Below are 13549 nucleotides of genomic sequence, written 5' to 3'. Positions count from 1 at the left end.
CACAATCGCATTCGACACGGAAACTGCCTCAGCATTAATCTCACTGAAGCAGAATGTGACCGTGTTGTCTGTTTCAGAATGTTGGTGCCGTTATTTGTCGCTTTTAACCGAGACTGGGACACAGGGCAAGGTTGATCCGAGGTTGGAATATATTATCATTCAGGAGCAAGAAAAATCAAAAGGAACAAAATAAGAAAACCCAGTCTCCAGATATGAGAATCTGTCGATCTGCTTTGGGAAAGTGAATCAGAGCAGAATGAAGGATGAACTGTCCAGAAGAGATGAAGACACAGCTCAGTCAACACGTTCCCCTGGTTTATGATGCTGGAACATTCCTCACACAGAAATGATTCAACCCAATGACAAACATTCTTACAGCTGATAATTTATGCTACTGATTTAAGGACTGTCTCATGTGGTTACCGAGTGACGACGAGAAGATATTAAACTTTGTTCTATTCAATCTAGCTGTGTTGAAGTTTGAGTTTTTCTACCTTTTATAAACAGTATTTGAAGGGTCTCGGTAACAATGTTCAGTGTTGATGAGAGTGGGGTCTGGGTGAGAAGCTGCTGAGTGTGACAGGGTCAGGACTGGATGCAGGAAGTTCTCTGACAGTCTCCCTCTATCTCTCTAATGGGTTTGAGTTGAGTTACGACTGGTAGCTTTTATTTTACTTTTCTTATTTAGAGATACAGCACAGAAACAGGCCCTTCGGCCCACCGAGTCTGTGCCAACCAGCAACCACCCATTTATACTAATCCTACATTAATCCCATATTCTCTACCACATCCCCACCATTCTCCAACCACGTACCTACACTAGGGACAATTTACAATGGCCAATTTACCTATCAACCTGCAAATCTTTTGGAGGTGGGAGGAAACCAGAGCACCCGGCGAAAACCCACACAGACACAGGGAGAACTTGCAAACTCTACACAGGCAGTACCCAGAACTGAATCCTGGTCGCTGGAGCTGTGAGGCTGCGGTGCTAACCATTGCGCCACTGTGCTGCTGTTGGTGTTTTGATCAATGAAGGAAGTTCCCTGCACCCATTTTTTTTGGACAGACAGTGTGGTTTAAGGATGTAAAGGGTTAATGCTGAAGATAGTGGGATCAACCCCTCCTACTGTCAGAGTGATGATGGAACAGTCACATGAGATGAAGTTTGGGAGAAGAGAGAGCAGCACCAAGGATGCTAGCTTCGCAGGCTTGATGATTGTGTCTGGAGTATTGTGTAAATTAGAAAAGAGTTCTTAGTTCTTACAGCAGGAACTGTGTCCAGAAAATAACGAGAAACTCACAATTTTATTATTCAGGAGTCGGAACACAGATATTAATTCCAAGTGACAGTTCTGGGACCAATTAACAAAAAAAGTAGAGAATAATATTGTTCACTGATTGAAATCCCCCAGTGATGAGACTGTTAAACAGGTGATCTGTTGGGGCATCCTTCGATCCAAGGTTTCAGCAACATTTAATCTCCCTTTTTGTTGAAATTCTCTGTTATTTGCAACCTTTTTTATCAGCTGGGCGAGTGAAAAAACTGAAAAAATTGAACATTCCATCCTTTCTTTTCTTCCCTCTTCTCTTCTTTCCAACAGTTTCTCTTTTCTGTCTCAGATCAATATAATGATGAGAATCCCACTTTAATCTGCTGTTTCTGGTGTTTTATCCATTCAATCAAAATTTCAACATTCCAATCAAATCTATTTGTTATTCCACAGTGTCTCTCCATGTGTTTTATTCTGTTGTATTCTCTCACAGTCTGTTTGATGATCAATGTCACATCTCACTCTCTGTTCTGGTGAAGATCAGAAGCAGTGATATCCGTTTGCACCACCCACCAAGTCGGCCTGAGGCTGTGTCTCTCTGATCATGTGGAGTTTAAGCAATTCTTCAAAACAGTTAGTTCAGTTGTAATTTCATGAGAAATTCGGTCATCATGACTTCGTCAGTGACCTAATGGTTCAGGTGTCTGAGTGATGTTAATCATGATGTGATGAATTGATTGTATGTTCCAGTCTTTCCGTGGTGGGTTTTCACATTGAGTAGAAACGTGTTTGACATGGTCTGGAAATGTTTCACACCGCTCCATTCCCAACATCATTTACCAACAGAAGATATATTTCCATCATTCCACAGCTGGCTGCACAGCCAGAAGCTGTGCTGAAGGTGACAGTTGCGTTGCTTCAACTGACAAGGTGGCCGAGAGGTTAAGGTGATGGACTGCTGATCCATTGTGCTCTGCACCCGTGGGTTCGAAGTTCATCCTTGTCGTTAGTTTACGAACTGTTTCGTGTAATGTTTATGTTGGGTGAGATTATTTGGAAAGTCAGCCTCGAAAGCTGTTCTTGTCTCTGTCCAGACAGTGATTCCAGAATTGTTTATACTTTATTAAAATTGAGACAGACAATTGGAATTCTTCACCCAAACTGCACTGGAATGAAGATCACGAAACGGAACAGGATTTCTCCTCCCCTCCTTCCTTCCATCTTTACTTTCTCTCGATTTGCACCAAGTGAAAGACAAATGGGAAAAGCAAATGGCGAGGGAGCAGATGCAGAAAATTATCCTTTGGCAAGAAATTTATTTTCAAATCTACTTGATAGATTAAGTGAGTGAGCAATGCTTTGGCAGATGGAGTTTAAAATGAGGGGTCATTTAGTACCTACGATAGATCAGAGTGATTTTTTGTCAGAGGTGAGATGTTAGAAACGGCGGTGGAGCAGAGACCCGAATACTGAATTAATAAAAGCTCGTGGACTGGGAGAAAATAATGTGAAAAGTGAACAGAATATGAAGATTGGAACTCATGTTGCAGTGATATAAAGCTCGGTGCTCCTGAAGTAAATGTCCATGCCCAGATTGTGGGGAATCTGTGGAGAGTGATTTGGTTTTTATTCATTCTTGGGTGTGAGTATCGCTGATAAGGCGAGCATGTGTTACCCATTCCTATTGCCGTTGAGAAGGTGGTGGAGAGCTGCCTTCTTGAACTGATGCAGTCCATATGGTGCAGGAACACCCGCAGTGCTATTGGGGAGGGAGTTCCAGGATTGTGACCCAACAACAGTGAAGAAATGGTGATATCGTTCCAAGTCAGGATGGTGAGTGTCTTGGAGGGGAACCTGCAGGGAGTGAGTTCCCATGCATCTGCTGCCCTTGTCCTTCGAGGTGGCAGTGGTCACGAGTTTGGAAGGTGCTGTTGAAGGATACTTGGCGAGTTGCTGCAGTGCATATGGAGATGGTACACACTGCAGCCACTGTTTACTGGTTGTGGAGGGATTGAATGTTTAAGGTGGCGGGTGAGGTGCCGATCAAGTGCGCTGCTTTGTCCTGGATGGTGCTGAGCTTATTGAGTGTTGTTGAGTGGGATGTATTCCATCACACTCCTGACTTGTACCTTGTAGATGGTGGACAGGATTTGGGGTGTCAGGAGGTGAGATACTTGCTGCAGAATTCGTAATCTCTGACCTGCGCTTATAGCCACAGCATAGATGTGACTGGTCCAGTTATGTTTCTGATCAAGATGTTGATGGTGGGGGATTTAACGATGATAATGCTTCTGAATATCAAAAGGTAGATTTTTTTTCTCTCTCATTGGAGATGTTCACTGCTTGGCACTTGTGTGGCCAGAAGGTTGCTTGTTACTTATCAGCTCAAGCCTGAATGTTGTTCAGGTCTTGCTGCTTGCAGGCACAGACTGCTTCAGTATCTGAAGAGTTGTGAGTCATCATCTAACATTCCCACTTCTGACTTATGTTGAAGAGAAAGTCGTCAATGAAACAGCTGCGATGTTTGGGTCTGCGACTCTACCCTGAGAAACTCCTGAGGCAGTGTCCTGGGCTGAGATGATTGGCCTCCACGAACCACAACCATCTTGTTTTGTGCGAGGTCCAACTCCAGCAAGTGGAGAGTTATCCCCCGATTCCCAGTGACTTCAATTTTGCTGGGGATCCTTGATGCCACACTCACTCAAGGGCAATCACTCTCACCTCTCCTCTGGAATTCCACTCTTTTGTCTCTGTTTGGACCAAGCTGCAATGAGATCATACAAACATAAGATCAGAAGAACTAGTAGCAGGAGTAGGCCATCTGGCCCCTCGAGCTTGCTCCGCCATTCAATAGGATCATTGCTGACCTGATCATGACCTCAACCCCACTTTCTTGCCTGCCCACATAACCCTTGGCTCTCTTGTAGATAAAAATCTTGAAGACATTCAATGACCCAGCCTCCACTGCTCTCTGCGGTAGAGAATTCCAAAGATTAATGACCCTCTGAGAGAAGAAATTCCTTCTTAAATGAAAAACCTCTAAATCTGAAACTGTGTCCCCTAGTTCTAGATTCCACCACAAGAGGAAACATCCTCTCAGCATCTACCCTGTCAAACCCCCTCAGAATCTTATATGTCTCAATACGTTCTCCTTTCATTTTTCTCAACTCCAATGAGTATCGGTCCAACCTGCTCAACTTTCCTCATAAGACAACACCTTCATCACAGGAATCAATCCAATGAACTTTCTCTCAACTGCCTCCTATGCAAGTATATCCCTCCTTAAATAAGGAGACCAAAACTGCACACAGTGCTCTAGGTGTGGTTTCACCAGCACCATGTACATTTGTAGCAAGACTTCTCTACTTTTATACTCCATCCCCCTTGCAATAAAGGGTAACATTCCATTTGCCTTCCTAATTATTTGCTGTACCTGCATGGTAACTTTATGTGATTCATGTACAAGGCCACCCAGATCCTTCTGCACCGCAGCATTCTGTGATCTCTCACAATTGAAATCATATTTTCCTTTTCTATTCTTCCTACCAAAGTCGATAACCTCACATTTTCCCACATTCTACCCTATCTGCCAAATTATTTCCTGGAGCTGAGAGACCCTGCCAGAACCTAAACTGAGCATCGATGAGCAAATTATTGCTAAGTGTGTGGTGCTTGATAGCACTGTTGGTGACATCTTCCATCACTTTGCTGATGATTGATAGTAGACTGATGGGGCGGCAATTGGTCAGATTGGATTTGTCCTGTATTTTTTTATGGAGAGGGCACACTTGGGCAATTTTCCACATTGTCAAGTAGATGCCTGTGTTGTAGCTCTACTGGAACAGCTTGGCTGAGAGCGCAGCTAGTTCTGGAGCACAAGTCTTCAGTACTAGAGCCGGAATTGCTATATCGAGTGCCTTCAGCTTTTTCTTGCCATTATGTGGAGTGAAGCGAATTGGCTGAAAACTGGAAGCTGTGATGCTGGGGACCTCAAGAGGCCGAGATGAATCATCCACTGAGCAATTTCTGACTGAAGATGGTTTCAAATGCTTCAGCTTCACCTTTTGCACTGACGTGCTCGGCTCCACCAACATTGAGGATAGGGATGTTTTTGGAGCCTCCTCATCTGGTTCGTTATTTAATTGTCCTCCATCATTCATGACTGGATACTTAGTTTCTCAGGGCAGTGTCCTTGGCCCAACCATCCTCAGCTGTTTCATTGATGGCTTTCTCTTCAACATAAGTGAGAAGTGGGAATGTTCAGTGATGATTCACAACTCCTCAGATACTGAAGCAGTCTGTGCGTGCAAGCAGCAAGACCTGAACAACATTCAGGCTTGAGCTGATATGTGACAAGCAACATTCTTTGATCTGATCCTGAGGGAGATATCCATGCGTGGAGTAGCGGGATGTATGGAGAGTGATTCTGAAGAGGGTGTCTGAGCCTGGAGGGAAGAATCTGTGGAGAGTGGTCCTCAAAGGATGTCCGTGTCTGGAGATTTAGGATCTCTGAAGAGGGTCTCCGAGCCCATAGTGCTGGGATGTATGGAGAGTAATCCTGAAGTGGGTGTCCGAACCTGGAATGGCGGGATCTGTGGAGAGTGATCCTGAAGTGGTTGTCCGAGCCTGGAGTGGCAGGATCTGTGGAGAGTCATCCTGATGAGTGTGTGTAAACCTGGAATGGAAGCTTTCTGTGGAGGTACAGGAAGAGGACATTCATTCACAGCATTTTATAAAGGTTTAGCATAACTTATATGCTTTTACTCTATGCCTCTATTAATAAAGCCAAGTGTCCTGTTTGCTCTGAGCAACCTTTTCAATCCTTCGAACATTGGTGTACATTGTCTCTCTGCTCCTGCACCCAGTTTATAACTGTAATGTTTCATTTATATGGCATTCTTCCTTCCAAATTGTATCACTTCACACTTCTCTGTGTAAAACTTCATCTGTTATGTGAAAGCCCATTTTACCATTTTTTTTAAGTTCCCCTGAAGTGTGTTACGTTCACTGGCATCGGACAAAATTCCTGAGCATTCTTTGATGCTATCGCCATGGACAGAGCAATCTTTTACGCGAGCTCAAATGTAGGATTTTGTGTGTTTAGTATCTTATTTCACCCACCAATATAAGCACAAATATGTCACGTAAATCTTGTTCACTGCAGTCCCTGCTGCTGTTTGCTGCCGATATTTACAGACTTTTATCTCAACCTCGTCACCATGTTCTCGAATATATTCAGGGGGCATCAGCAGAGAAAATGTTCACCAAGCATGGCAAGTGCAAGGTAATGTTTATTTATGTCATTATGTCATGAACATAATATACAAATTTTTACATGTGTGAATCATCAAGATGTGTCTTCATAAATGGAACCCAGTCACAATAAACACTGTCACCTTTCAATGTTTAGCAGACAGGTATGACGGCCTGATGAGTGTGATTCCCATATTAATGTGTTTGTACAAAGTTCGGAGAAAGATGGAGATATGAATAATTTACAGGGAAATCTTTTAAACATATTACCACATCTCTCATTCACAAAGATCTGCAAACACATGGATTCAGAAAGAACCTGAGTACAAAATCACCTAAAATAAACACAGCCAGAGAGTCTTGCAATAACCTGTAGCTCAGGGAAAGTAAATGATGTTTTGGAAGGGATTCTGTTTCTTTTAAAATATTTTTTGAATAAGTCATAATCAAACTGAATAAATGTAGGACCAGTTCTTTTTCAAGAGGGCACCAAAAGAACCAATTTGGCAACTTTGTTTACTGGTTGTCACATGATTCAATTTAAATATAGAGCAGAAACCCTGGTAACAGGGAGAAATGTGGACAGAGAAGTCAGTCATGCCCCTTGATTGGACAAGCTTGGCAGCAGCAGCGCAAACCGAAGACAGCAGAAAACTCACAACCTTTGGTTGTAGCAGTCAGTGTGTTTTACCTGCTGGAGTGAGCAGCTGATAAAGTTAGCCTGAAGAATCGTCAAGGAAGGAGAGAAGACCACAACCCAGTTTGTTTTCCAGAAAATCTTTAAAAGAAACCTGAGAAGTCCACTGAGTTAATTCATCTTGTCGCATGTCTTTGAAGAAGGCCGGCTAAAATTAATTCTCAATGCCTTCTGAAAAGAACTGTTCCAAAATACCCTAGTGACCTGTCTACGAATACTCGGAAGTTCGACTGTATTCCAGTTTTGGAGCAACATATCTCATCTGATGATTTCTTCAAAAACGAGCAAATAAACAGCCCAAGAGGTTTTTATGTCTGTAACAGAGTGCTGAATTAAAAAAAAAATCCCTTTTATTTTTTCAGCTATCCGGTGTGTGTGTGCGTGTGGCTCGAAGATCAAAAAAAGGACTTTAAAAGTTGGTAAAGGTGAAAAAGGAACTTTTAATATTTCCACCTGAATGTTTAGGCTTTACTTCATGACTAGTTAAAACTTGTTCGACAATAAATGGATAATTTTGTTGTTCATTAAAGAAACCTGGTCAGTGTCTTCTATTCTGGGAAAAATAGAGTACATGATTGACTGTATCAGTATGTGGGAAAAGTTCACATAGATGTTGTGACCTGTGGAGAAGTGGGATGAGAATAAAGAGTGCCCTCCTCTGCCCTTAGTTGTCACAGCACTTGTGATCTGGCTCAGTCGCTTAATTGGTTCGAGTGTTTGTTTAATAATCAGAAAATCCTGGATTCATATCCTTGCTTCAAAAGTTTAGCTATCAATCATTTACATCCATTTTCTTATGAACTTTAACTTTTCTTATGAATTTTATTCACACAAGAAAACAGCTCGGTGGTTGCCTTTGTGAAGGATGTGAGTTTGAAATGGCTGTTCCTGCTCGTACAGATGTCCAGTGCTAATATTTCAACGGCAACTCAATCCCCGACAATTTCTTTGAGAGCAATTTGTTTGCAATTGCATTTAACCTGGAAAACAGCTCAACATTAATCTCACTGAAGGAAAGTGTGACCGTGTTGTATGTTTCAGAGTGTTTGTGCCGTTTTGTGTCTCTTTTAACCAAGACTATAACACGACGCAAAGGGGAGGGTTGATCCGAGGTTTAGAATATATTATCATTCAGGAGCAAGAAAAATCAAAAGGAACAAAATAAGAAAACGAGTCTCCAGATTTGAGAATCTGTAGATCCCCTTTGGGAAAGTGAATCAGAGCAGAATGAAGGGTGAACTGTCCGACTGCCCAGAAGAGATGAAGACACAGCTCAGTCAGCACGTTCCCCTGGTTTATGATGCTGGAACATTCCTCACACAGAAATTATTCAATCAATACTCATCTGCCGAGTCAGTCTGAGGCTGTGCTTTTCTGATCATGTGGAGTTAAAGAAATTCTTCCAGTCAGTTAGTTCAGTTGTCATTTCCTGAGAAATTCGAAGTCATCACGACTTCGTCAGTGACCTAATGGTTCAGGTGTCTGAGTGATGTTAATCATGATGTGATCAAATGATTGTATGTTCCAGTCTTTCCGTGGTGGGTTTTCACACTGAGTAGAAACGTGTTGGACATGGTCTGGAAATGTTTCACACCGCTCCATTCCCAACAGGCCATGACCTGATGTGATGGAAATGTCATTTACTTACAGAAGCTACCGTTCCATCATTGCACATCTGGCTGCACAGTCAGGATCTGAGCTGAAGGTGACCATCCTGCCCAAATTTTCATAGAGGCAAAAAAGACATGTGATGGGCTGCTGGCACAAAGCTGGGTGATGAAGTGTTTGAGAGGTTAAGATGATGGATTATTAATTCCTTCTGTTTTACATGTATGAGTTTGAATCCCATCTGCATCAACAGTTTATAAAATGTTCAATACATTGTTTCTTTGTAATTCACCAGCTTTTGCAGAAAGTAGGACGTCAGCTGTTGCAGTACCTATTAGAAAGATAGTCTAAGTTATTCTGAAGCCATCTTCCAATGTCATCTACATGGAAGCAGGATTTTAAAGGATAAGATGTAGTTTTTAAAAGTCACTTCTATCTTACTCGCGTCTTTACAAAGAAGCCAGGTAAATCTTGATAAAAAGTCATATATATTTAGAGATCTTTTAAAAGCACTTCAATCTTGTTGATAAAAAGTCAGATGCAAATTTAAGAACTCTGATAAGGCCATGCTAAAAACTTACATCCAATTAAGAAACAAAATACAACATTTAAAATGTCTGAACTCCCTCTGAAAGTTGACCCCTGCTGCTGCCGGTGTCTTCCTGGAATAGTGGAGCTGTTGTGTCAACAGAAAAGTCCTTCCCGAGCAGGCCCTAAGCCTGTTGGTACCGGCTCTAATCCAACCCAGGTAAAAATCAGGGTACGTTGTGGGCAATGAGCCCAAATTGCTGAACTACAGGTCCCTGTCACTTTAAAGAGTGGGCTGGTGCGATTATGATCAGAGGCTCCTTCTAAGCACATTTCTCACCACCACAACTTCCAGATGCTGGTGTTAGTGTGTGCATGTACCGGCAGTTGCACTGCTGTTCAGACCCTCAATAGCAGTGAAAGTATCAGTGTTTGCTGCTATTGGGAAGGTAAAATCCAGGCCAATATCTCACAATCCTGTTAGATTTACTCTCCCTCTGTCCAAAATCAAACTCCATGCAGTGTCTTTCACTCACTCCTGTTTCCAGCCCTGATGGTGCAGAAATCCCCTCTCAAAGGTACACAATCCAGTTGATTTCTGATCAAATACCTCCTTCCTCATTCAATAGAGGAAACAGAGACATGAACAGGAGTCAGGTGCAAGAAAGTTTCACCAACAGAGCAAAGAAAGGCACCAACAAAAGTCACACCTACTTTCCAAATCATTTCACTGGAATATTCTTTCACTTGTTTTGTAAGATGACTGCAATAAATCTGAAAATGAGCACCATGAGGTTTGTGTTCACTAGTCATTTGTTCTCCTGTGTTTGTCTGTCAGGTTTGTAATTCAATTTGTTTTGGATATTGAAGAGAATCTCTTTTCAAGATGATTACACATCGTACTGTGTTTAAAGCAACCAACTTGTAAAATAGAAGATAATGAATGTTTCAATACCTGTGTGACCAGATTCTTCCAATGCTTTTCAACAGCTAGATTGATGATGCTTGCAATCTGTATCCTGTGGAGAATGGGAGAGGAGAATAAAAACATGGTGCATGAAAAGGACAGACTGTGTAAAATGGGAGCACAGAAATACTGCCACCTCATTGAAAGTTAATGAGATTTATTCGAAGTCAGACACCTGTCCACAATGAACAAGTGAATACATTAATTGTCCACTTTCAATCTAAATGGGACTGAGGTTCCAACAGAGAAGTTTTCTGGAAAATACCTGCTGCAATTTTAAAATTGATGAACTGGAACATCTTATACTAACTTTCAAATAACTGGAGTGATTGTATAGTTCTCATAGTGGAGAGAAGGAGTTGTTTATAAATATAAGCAGAAAGACACATTTGTGGATTGGTGAATGAGCTTTATCTTTCTGAAATGTATTTGCCCATTGGTTGCAGGTCACTGGAAATTCTTTTTTACATTTCAATTGTAGCAGCAGCAGTTTGCAGCAAAATGTCTGATTAATCAGAGTAGTGGGTCTGGGAAACACTTAAACAGCCGAGACCCTGTAAAACAGAACTCCAAGCAATAGTTTAAATACGGCACTGAACTGACAGAGCGGTAAAGGCCTGCTCAGGTCAGGAAAAAATACCCGACTCGAACCCGACAGAACCACATTGGACCCAAGCCCGACCCGGCACGAGTATCTCCATTTATTCCCGCGCCCGAACCGACCCGCGCCTTACCCGACCACCGGAATGTTCACTTTATCTACCTCCCGATTCCGAATCTGCAGGAAGCTGCAGCATGAGCGCAATGACATCATCGAGATGCTCACTTGCTCACTGCGCAGACTCAGAGTTTCCCTCCTTAATGACCCGGACTCCCGGCTTTGGTTGGCTTTTCAACTTTTGACACTTATTAAACTCAACTTCCCAGCAGAGTTAAATATAATACTTACTGTGTGTGTCCGACCCGGACTCAGTCCAACCTGGACGCAGTCTGACCTGAACCTGACCCAATCTGACCCGAGCCCGAAAGCCAGAACCGGAAGAGCGACCCGACATGACCCGAACCCGACACAGGTCGTCGGGTCCCGTCGGGTTCAGGTCGGATTGCAGGCCTTTTCAGAGCGGAGGTCAGATGAGGATTTCATGAATTTCAATCACTGAATCTAAACAAGAAGTAAATCTGTCAGGAATGGAACACTTTGCTTTATCTGTCAGCTTGTGGCACAACGGTAGTGCGTCTGACGCCAGATTAGAAGGTTGCGTGTTCAAATCACGTCAGGCTCAGTTCTGTTTTACAGCAGCTCAAGTTGCTGGATTTTAGATCAGAAGAGAGTTCGATCGATTGGAATGTTCAGTGAATGGTTGAATTTCAAGATCAACTTCAATAGATTAAAGTCCTGATTTCTGGTTCCGTTCCATTTCCATGCTCAGTTCTTATTTCACACTGTTTTATATCAGAACAATGTTTCAGGGATGTGATGTGTCCATTGTTTCGACAATCGCTCTGTCACCCAGTGTGAGAAATAAAACACAAACCGCCCAGCGTGCGGCTCAAACCCATACCTGGCTCTTTCTATAGGCCACTTAGTGCAGTTGGTTAGGACGCAGTGCAGATAACAACAAGGCTGTGGATTTGATCCCCATGTGCGCTGTCACATGGTCAGTCATTAATTTGACACATTTTTGTTACACTTAAAATACGACTTTTAGATGCAAACAAGTTTACATAAAATGTCAGAGGGAATTTATTTTGAATAATATCCATTGTATCTTTGTCACTGGTCTGGAGTAACACAGAATTCTTTCCAATTATCTTCCATTTGCTGATAAACGTTGAACTCGTGGCCTGTTCTCGTTAATGGTCACGAGCAACAAAAACAGACAGAGCGAGTCTGATCGCCCAGAGATGTGGAAAAGGCTTCAGTTTGGGACAAATGCAGCAAATCAAATGTTCACCCGGCCCTGAGAGAGTCACAAACTGGGGAAAAGGACACAGGGAGATAGAGAATAAGCTACAGCAGACAATGTAAATATTTCCCATCCTTGATATCTCTCTATTCCAATCCAACCTTCAGAGTTGGGTAAATAATTTCAGTGTAAATTGTGCAGCTCAAGAGTCAAAACCAAAGGGCGATGCAGAATAAAGGAGAACTGCCAAAACCCCAGATTGAACCAGGGATCTTCAGTCTAACACTCTCCCAACTGAGCTATTTCAGTCACAAAGGCTTGGGATGATAAGCGGCAAGTAACATTCGCACCACACAAGTGCCAGGCAATGACCATCTGCAACAAGAGAGAATCTAACTATCTCCCCTTGACATTCAATAACATTACAATCACTGAATCCCCCACTATCAACATCATGGGGGTTACCATGGGGAGCCATACAAATAATGTAGCTACAAGAGCAGGTCAGAGGCTTGGAATCCTGAGGCGAGTAATTACAGTGCAGCTGTTGGCTCCACCCCAGGGGCTGAATTTGTTCTGTAAACCATGAAGCAGCTTCCTCTCAAATCCCAGGTTTATCAATAAATCCTCTTACAAAAGCCCCAAAGTGTGATATATTCCTCTCACTCATCCATGACTCTTGACTCCCCAAAGCCTGTCCACCATCTGCAATTCACAAGTCAAGAGTGTGATGGAATACTCTCCACTTGCCTGGATGGGTGCAATTCCAACTCAAGAAAATCAACACCGCCAGGACAAAGCAGCCCGCTTGATTGGCACCCCATCTACAAACATTCACTCCCTCCACCATCGATGCACAGTTGCAGAATGTGTACCGTCTACAAGATGCACTGCAGCAATGCACCACAACTCCTTAGACAGCACCTTCCAAACCAGTGACATTTACCACCTAGAAGGGCAAGGGCAGCAAATGCAGGGGATACCACCACATGCAAGTTCCCCTCCAAGCCACACACCATCCTGACTTGGAACTATATCGCCGTTCCTTCACTGTCGCTGGGTCAAAATCCTGGAACTCCCTTTCTCACAGCACTGTGGGTGTACCTACACCACATGGACTGCAATGTTTCAACAAGGCAGCTCACCACCACCTTCCCATGGGCAATAAATGCTGGCCTAGCCAGCGATGCCCACATCGTTTGAATGAATGAATAAAAATGTGAAGTATCCCTTGTGTCATTGTTTTGGTCGAAAATATAACCCTGGTGGAATTGCCCTTCCCAATCACACCTCACTTCATAGAACATAGAAAATG

This window comes from Heterodontus francisci, unplaced genomic scaffold (assembly GCF_036365525.1).
Source record: "Heterodontus francisci isolate sHetFra1 unplaced genomic scaffold, sHetFra1.hap1 HAP1_SCAFFOLD_255, whole genome shotgun sequence".
NCBI classification, from domain to species: domain Eukaryota; kingdom Metazoa; phylum Chordata; class Chondrichthyes; order Heterodontiformes; family Heterodontidae; genus Heterodontus; species Heterodontus francisci.
This window is presented reverse-complemented; position numbering follows the sequence as displayed.